A 7,799-nucleotide genomic window follows, 5' to 3' on the forward strand; every position below is an offset into this window, starting at 1 on the left:
CCTGTAGTCCCAACTACTTGGGAGGCTGAGGCAAGAGAATTGCTTAAGCCCAAGAGTCTGAGGTTGCTGTGAGCTGTGACGCCACAGCACTCTACCGAGGATGACACAGTGAGTCTCAAAAAAAAGGAAAGGTGTGTGTCTGATATCATAAAAAACTTCTGCGTGTGCTTGAGGACACATAGTACCATGCCTGGTATGGGTCGAATCTGCTTCTCTGCTGCTTCGGGGAACTTGTAGATGAGAAGATAGACCACGTAAGGTCATCTCCTACCCAGACTCTATAGTCCTGTGGTTTACATCTGCTGATATGCTGAATGTAAGAGTAATTCTAGAGACCAGGAGAGACTCACAAGTCTAAGATGGCCTTCCAGAATTTTGAGCCTCAAGCAACTCTCAGAAATATCAGGTTCTGACTCTTCCTTGAGGGAGATTTTAGACCAGAGGTGGGTTGTAAAGGGTCATTCATATCCCAAAGTGACCATACAAAAATTTCAAACCAGCCCAGATGTGATGACCCACCTTCCAAGCCAGCTGTGGCCATGTGAAAGCATTGCACATGTGACACTGACACTAGCTATTTCACAGGAAAAGGAGGAACATTTGACTTGTATTCATTTCTGTTCATTGTTTGCAATCGATCGCTCTAACGCTCCGACGGGGACCTGGCACTGCAGTTTTCTCGGTTATAGTCTGGCTGATCCTTGCAAAGTTACTTACAAACCCTTGAATTCACCAATGCTATTTGTAAATTACTGCATGCGTCGTAGTGACACGTTGTTCAGTTCTTAGCACTTTGTGAAGACCTATCTTGATAAGGATTTTACTTGGGAAAATTGAGATTAAAGCTTAGAGAAAATAACCTTTGGAATTCAACCTCTGGTGAGGCAACTGGCAAGGAACTTTTGTTCAGTATTCTTCTCATAAGGGTCCTGGATGTACATGAACAGCTACTAGTGTGCTCCAGAGCCAGGGCTTGCAGGAAATCTGAGCAAGTGTAGAGAAGAAGAAAGATCCAAATCCTAGGAAAACATGGGAATAAAAAGGAAGAGAAAAACATGAAAAGGCAGCTCAGTGCACGTGTATTCTGACCATTTCTTGGGAACCCTGCCTGTGCCTCTGCCCCACCCTCCACCCCAGAGAGGAGAGGCCTGCACTCAGGGTCCCCATCCCTGCCCCAGAGCAGGTAAGCAGAGAGAACAGCGTGAGGTTCTGCACTGTGGGGAACGTTCTGATTATCTCCCCAACACGATTCCACTCCTCGTTGTGTAGCCACCATGTGTGAATAGGACCTTAGAAGCCATCGGGAGAACCCAGACAGGTACAAGCCACCAGGGCAGTCCTGTTCCCTCAGTCCAGTAACTGAATCAGGGATAGTACGACCAGAGTGAGGACAGTACAAATACATCCTTCCCCCACCTGAGAAGGGAGAAGTCACAGACCCAGTTGCTGGCTGTTCACCAGTTTCTTGAAATCTTACCAGGAAAGTAACTCTGGGGCTAAAACTCACTTGAGTCAGCCCCTGACCGAGTCATGCCTGAGGCCTGACTACCTTTAGAGATTTCTCATCGGCCTCCTAAGTGGTTCACGCAGCCTTCTAGGGTAAGCAAACCTGGAGAACACAAGTCTCACTGGGTGTGAATGTGATGTGTGTCAAGTGGCCAGAAATATTTTCCAACTACTGAGTTAAACAAAATGAAGCTGGCTACTTTAAAGCCATTTATAAACTAATGCATATTGTACATTTCCAGGAAGGAGGCATCATACAGACTGATTTAACCCAAGAACTAGCAAGGTTTTCCACTTCTGTATTCATTTATTTTCTCGGAGCACCTTAGCGTTGAGGAACCTAGTTTGGGAATCTACCCCCAGTTATGATCTGGTATTTACACCTCAGCGTGTCAAATGGCAAGAACGAGAAGATGGTAGGCACAGGACTTGAGGCGTAGGAGAAAACCAAGCACAGGAAGTAGAATTTCCTTCCTCACAGACCTACCCAGAGCTCTTGGAACGGAGAGGTCTTGTTCCGAGGCTGGCTTACCACGCTGGCTGTGGACCACAGTCACCTCTGGAGCCTCTAGGAGTTCACACATATCGTAATTCAGCAGGTCTGCAGGATCCCAGACTAATTATATACACATGCATATGTAAGATATACACAGATTTTACAGATAAATCATTTATCTGTATCTTACCTACAGATATATAGATGCTGTTCTTGCCGTTTGTATTGTGAAAACAGTGAACATTCTCTTTTTAATAATAATGCCATGTAACCCAGTGACTCACTCCAAGACATAGCTTGATAGTTTTTCTTAAACTTTTTATTTGGAAATAATTTCAAATTTACAGAAAAGATACAATAATGATATGAATAAACTGCCTTATGCCCTCTGCTCAGGTTCAATTGCTGACATTTTGCCACTTCCGCTCCATCAGTATCTATCTCTCTGTTATTGATTTGTGTTCCTGAAACAAATTGGAGACACTTCCTGAAAGTTGGAGACACAACCCAGAAGTCCCAGAAGCAATGTCACTGTGAATTTCCTAAAAGACAAAGACGTTCTCCTCCTTAACCACAATTTACCTTTCAAACGCAGGAAATTGACACGGACGCAGGATCATCATCCACTATCGCGTCTAATCCACCCGTCCCATTCACAGTCACCTGTTGCTCCAGTACATCCTGAAACCATTTGCTGTCCTGTTTTGGAATCCAGTCCAGGATCATGTGCTACATTCACTTCTCCTCTCTCCTTAGTCCTCTTCGTTCTTTAAACTTTTCTTGTCTTTCCTCACCTCAATATTCTTGGAGATGTCAAGCCAGTTATCCTGCAGAATCCCCTCAATTTGGGTTTGTATGATGTTTCCTTACGACTGAGGGAGATCACAGAAATGGTGCTGTGCTCGTCTCAGCGTGTCAAATCAGAGGACACAGGATGTCAATTTGTTCCATTATTGGTGCCATTTGCTTTGATGTCTGTTCAGAGCCAGGCAAGTGGCTTTAAAGTAATAAATTTGAGGATAAATATCACCACTCCACGTATGAGAGTTGCTTTCATTCCGGCCCTGTGCAAGAACAGAAAACATACAGGGTGAAAAGAAAAGCCCGAGAAAGTGTCTAATCGAGCGCAACTGGATTTTCTCCATTTAATAATTTCCTTGATTATGAACGGGAAGGAAAATATTATTTTTTTCTCTCTTCTCACAGAAAAAGGTGTGCTATAGCAGACACATTCAGGAAGTATCAAGTTTGCTGTTAACCAGATTATCAAACATGTTTATGCAGTATCAAATCATGGCATTATTCTAGGTCACGTTTCTACTGCTTACTCAGATATCCATTTGCGTGAATCAGCTGTAACCTCCAGAGTTATCCGGTGTAATCCGAACATTACTAATGCATATGTTGCAAATAGATCAGAGAAAGGCCAATTTGGGGCCATAAATTCAAATTCTGGAGAAGCTGTTTCCAAGGAAGTGACAGTGTGGAAACAAGGCCGGTGTCCTCCCAAAGAATACTCAGTATCCCTGTGCGTGAGGCAGCACCCGAATCTCCATGTGGCACTGACTTGAGAGGGATGGCTGAGGGCTGTCTTGATGCTATGTCATAGACAGCATATTTTTAAAACTACAATGATATATGACAGACCCATCAAAGTAGCAAAATTCTCTAAATACTTTTATTTTTTATTTTTTTTGAGACAGAGTTTCACTTTGTCGCCTTCGGTAGAGTGCCATAGCATCATATCTCCCAGCAAACTCAAACTCTTGGGCTCAAGGGACACTCTTGCTTCAGTCTCTGGCCACAATGCTCGGCTATTTTTAGAGACGAGGTCTCGCTCTGGCTCAGGCTGGTCTCAGACTTGTGAGATCAGGCAATCCACCCACCTCGGCCTCCCCGAGTGCTAGGATTATAGGCGTGAGCCACCTCACCTGGCCTAAATATTTTGATTTCATATCCTTTTTATACACTACCGAGACAATATCCATTACACTTATCAAAGAATAGTATTGTTTTTATTGGTAGCAAATGGCCTAAACCAATCTAGCCAACAGACGGACAGTTATGAGGTTTTTCTGGTACATTTTGGGAGTTTCCTGTTTAACAGGCCAGCAGCTGTTACTTGATCCAAACCAGTTCATGTGTCACAATCCAAGCAAGTCTCAGAACAAATAGGGCAAACACAGCAGCCCATGTTAGGCAGGAACGAGAGAGCTTGCTTTGGCTCTGACAGCTCCCTCTCTGCTGCTGTGTCTGCCAACCAGCCCCTCACAGGACAGGGTGGTCAGAGGCAGACTTGTTGACATATTTGCAGCAGGTTTGTAGAGGCTACATTGGAGTTGAATCAAGCAAGACGCTCCTGATGGTAGCGTCTTGATGGTATAGAGAGACCCAGGGCTGAGACACTCCAGACCAGAGTGGGCATGGCTGCTGGGTCCCTGCCCCTACAAGGGTCCTGTCCTACCACCGCTAACTCACAGCTTCTTTCTAACAGTTCTTTATGCTAACGACCTGCCCTCAGGTGTGGCTTCCACACACACACACACACACACACAGAGGTGTGGAGTATAGGCCGCATGCCTTAACTCACCAACTGTAAGAAGCTGATTTAGATTCGGGAGGTTGCTTCATTTGATAATTGATCCCCCCTTGAGTGGTTGATTAGAGATAGCGTCGACACATGCAAACTACTTATATTAATGTCGTTTAAAATAAATTATCACAGGAATAAAATATCCCAGTATTTTTATTTGGGAGAATTTTAGTGGTAATGGGAGGCTGCTGGTGATCAGCCACCACATGACATTACCAGGGTTTGCGTAGCTTAGGAAGCTCAGAGCTGGCTGAGAGTACACGAAGCAGGCTGCAGGGCATCTAGAGGGTCACAAAAACCTAAGAGAGCCACACAGCACAGAAACAGTGAGCAGGTTTTCAGTCGTTGCTTCCGCATCACCAATTTCTCATTCTGTTTATTACAGAAAAATCAGAAAATACAGTCAACAGAATGAGTGAGCCATAACCCCTCCTGATAGAGATTACCAATCTTAAACATGTAGATAGAGAGTTGGATATGCAAATAGACTTTCTTTTTGTGAGACAGTCTGACTCAGTTGCCCTAGGGTTGATTGCCGTAGCATCACAGTTCACAGCAGCCTCAAACTCTTGGGTTCAAGTGATCCTCTTGCCTCGGTCTCCCAAGTAGCTGGGACTACAGGCACCCAACACAATGCCCAGCTATTTTTAGAGACAGGGTCTAGCTCTTGCTCAAGCTGGTCTTGAAGTCATGATTTCAAGCAATCTGCCCACCTCTGCCTCCCAGAGTGCTAGGATTACAGGTGTTAAGCCACTGCACCTGGCAAACTTTTTTCTTTTAAACAAACATGGAAACATTTTCATATAAATGTATGGTCAATAGCTTCCAGTATCTGTGTGTGAAGGTCTGACAACTGACCTTGGGAACTCCTCCTAGAAAAGTGCTACAAACCTCAGTACTGAATATCATTATGGTCACCTTCGAAGTACTCCTTTGGGGAAGCCAGCACCTAGTCCACCCTTCAAAGCAATTTTGGAACTCTTTTCTGAAATAACCATCAGAGCTGTCATCGGATAAGATCTGACAATTAAGTTTGCCAACTTGCCATCATGCACTTATGTTGGCAGCACTAAACGGACAACTCGGTAAGGTTTCACAACCTTCATATATCTGTGTCTCACAGCTGTGTCCGTGCCAACACGTGGCGGTGCCTGGTTGTGTGGAGTTCATTATTGTTGTTGTCTGTTTTTGTGTGCTGCATGATGACAGCTCTAACAGTTATTCCAGAAAAAGAGTTTCAAAATTGCTTTGAAAAGTGGACTAGGTGCTGCCATTGGTACATAGCTTCCCAAACATTTTATCTAAGAAAAGCTGCCTCTCTATTATGGATCGTCAATTTTTTAATTTAATTTTTTTTTTTTTTTTGTAGAGAAAGAGTCTCACTTTGTCACCCTTGGTAGAGTGCCATGGCATCACAGCTCACAGCAACCTCCAACTCCTGCGCTTAAGCAATTCTCTTGCCTCAGCCTCCCAAGTAGCTGGGACCACAGTGCCTGCCAAAATGCCTGGTTAGTTTTCTGTTGCAGTTTGACCGGGGCTGGGTTTGAACCTGCCACCCTCAGCATATGGGGCTGTTGCCCTACCCATGGAGCCACAGGCGCTGCCCTATGGTCAATTGTTTAAAATTATTCTTTTAGTCCCTCTCTCCAGCAGATAAAGAAGGGAATGCAAGCCATTTGGTCTAGTAAAATGACCAAACGTGTTGACGTGTTGTCGAAAGAGTTTGCTGACAGGGCTCTGCAGAGGAAGGTGAGGAGGTGCTGAAACTCATCACATCTTTGGCATCTTTGGTGGTCAGTCAGCCCATTTAGCACCCTCTTTATACCTTTCTGCCTTGTCTGGTCATCTCTTTACTGCCCCCTCACCCTGGCCCGATGGTCAAATGTCACCATGTGTGCCATCAGGATCTACTACTTTATTATTGTAAGAACTTCTCAAACATGTTTTAAACCTGAGAATTTCTTTCATTCAAACAAGGAACACAACAAGCCGTTACAAAAAAAAAATAATTAGCACACAAAATAGAATAAGGGAGCTCCTCTGTAGGCCTCCTGAAACCAGAATTAAAACTTCGCACCTGTGCTGGAACCCACAGGACAGACTCTTCTTTTCCTCCCAGTCCCACCCTGACCTCTGTTAGATTTTCCCAGAGACAAAAGTGAGGCCCTTGCCTAAGATGTAAAATTTAGGGGAAGTTTAGAGAAAATCAAAAAGCTCAGTAATCAAGATAAAAAAAATTGTAATGTATAACTTTAAAGTAATCAAATGCAAAGAATTATGATGAACCAAGTATTAAAATGTTGGCTAGGTGTGGTGGCTCACACCTTTAATCCGAGCACTCTGGGAGGCTGAGGCAGGTAGATTGTTTGAGCTCAGGAGTTTGAAACCAGCCTGAGTAAAACTGAGATCCTGTCTCTGCTAAAAATAGAAAAATCAGCTGGGTTTTTTTTAGGGTGCGACTGTAGTCTCAGCTACTTGGGAGACTGAGGCAAGAGGATTGCTTGAGCCCAGGAGTTTGAGGTTGCTGTGAGCTGTGATGCTACAGCACTTTAACCTGGGCCAACAAAGTGAGACGTTGTCTCAAAAAAAAAAAAAAAATTAAGATGTGAAAGACAAAAATAGCAATAGTTTTGCTGAGCCATGTTGGAGCCTGAGCCAAAAGAATAAACCAGTAATACTGACAATGCTGTCTTTATCTTGATAATATGCCTTATGTTGATTATTGAGTTTTTAGTGTTTCTTTAACTTTTGGACTCAAAGTGGTGCTTCCTCTCCTTACCCTAGTCCTGATTCCCACAGTATTCTTCACATCTGTCACCCTGCACTGCTATGCCGCTGTTACTTTTCTCTCTTTCTTTATTAGTATCAATGCTCCCCGAGTGTAAATACCGTGTCACGCTCATCTTGGTATCTCCAACACACTAGGCATGTAGTAGGCATTTTATAAACATTTTTTTAAATGAACGGATGGCTCTAGAAGCTAGTAGATGTGAGTGCATCCATCTTGCTTAACTTTAGCCTGTGATCTTGAGCTGATCATAACAACTCTGGCTTCAGCTTGCTCATCTGGGAAGTGAAAAATTGGGTGATCTCAAAGGTGCTTCTGCATCTGTGCAAAGAATCTGTCTATAGCAGTTCAAGTCTCCCCAGACATTCCTCGCCTGGTGGCTGATGGTATCGATAAGGCAGCTGCAAGGTGCTGGT

The sequence above is a fragment of the Otolemur garnettii genome, unplaced genomic scaffold, assembly GCF_000181295.1.
Source record: "Otolemur garnettii isolate 467f Iridium unplaced genomic scaffold, OtoGar3 scaffold00007, whole genome shotgun sequence".
Lineage (NCBI taxonomy): Eukaryota > Metazoa > Chordata > Mammalia > Primates > Galagidae > Otolemur > Otolemur garnettii.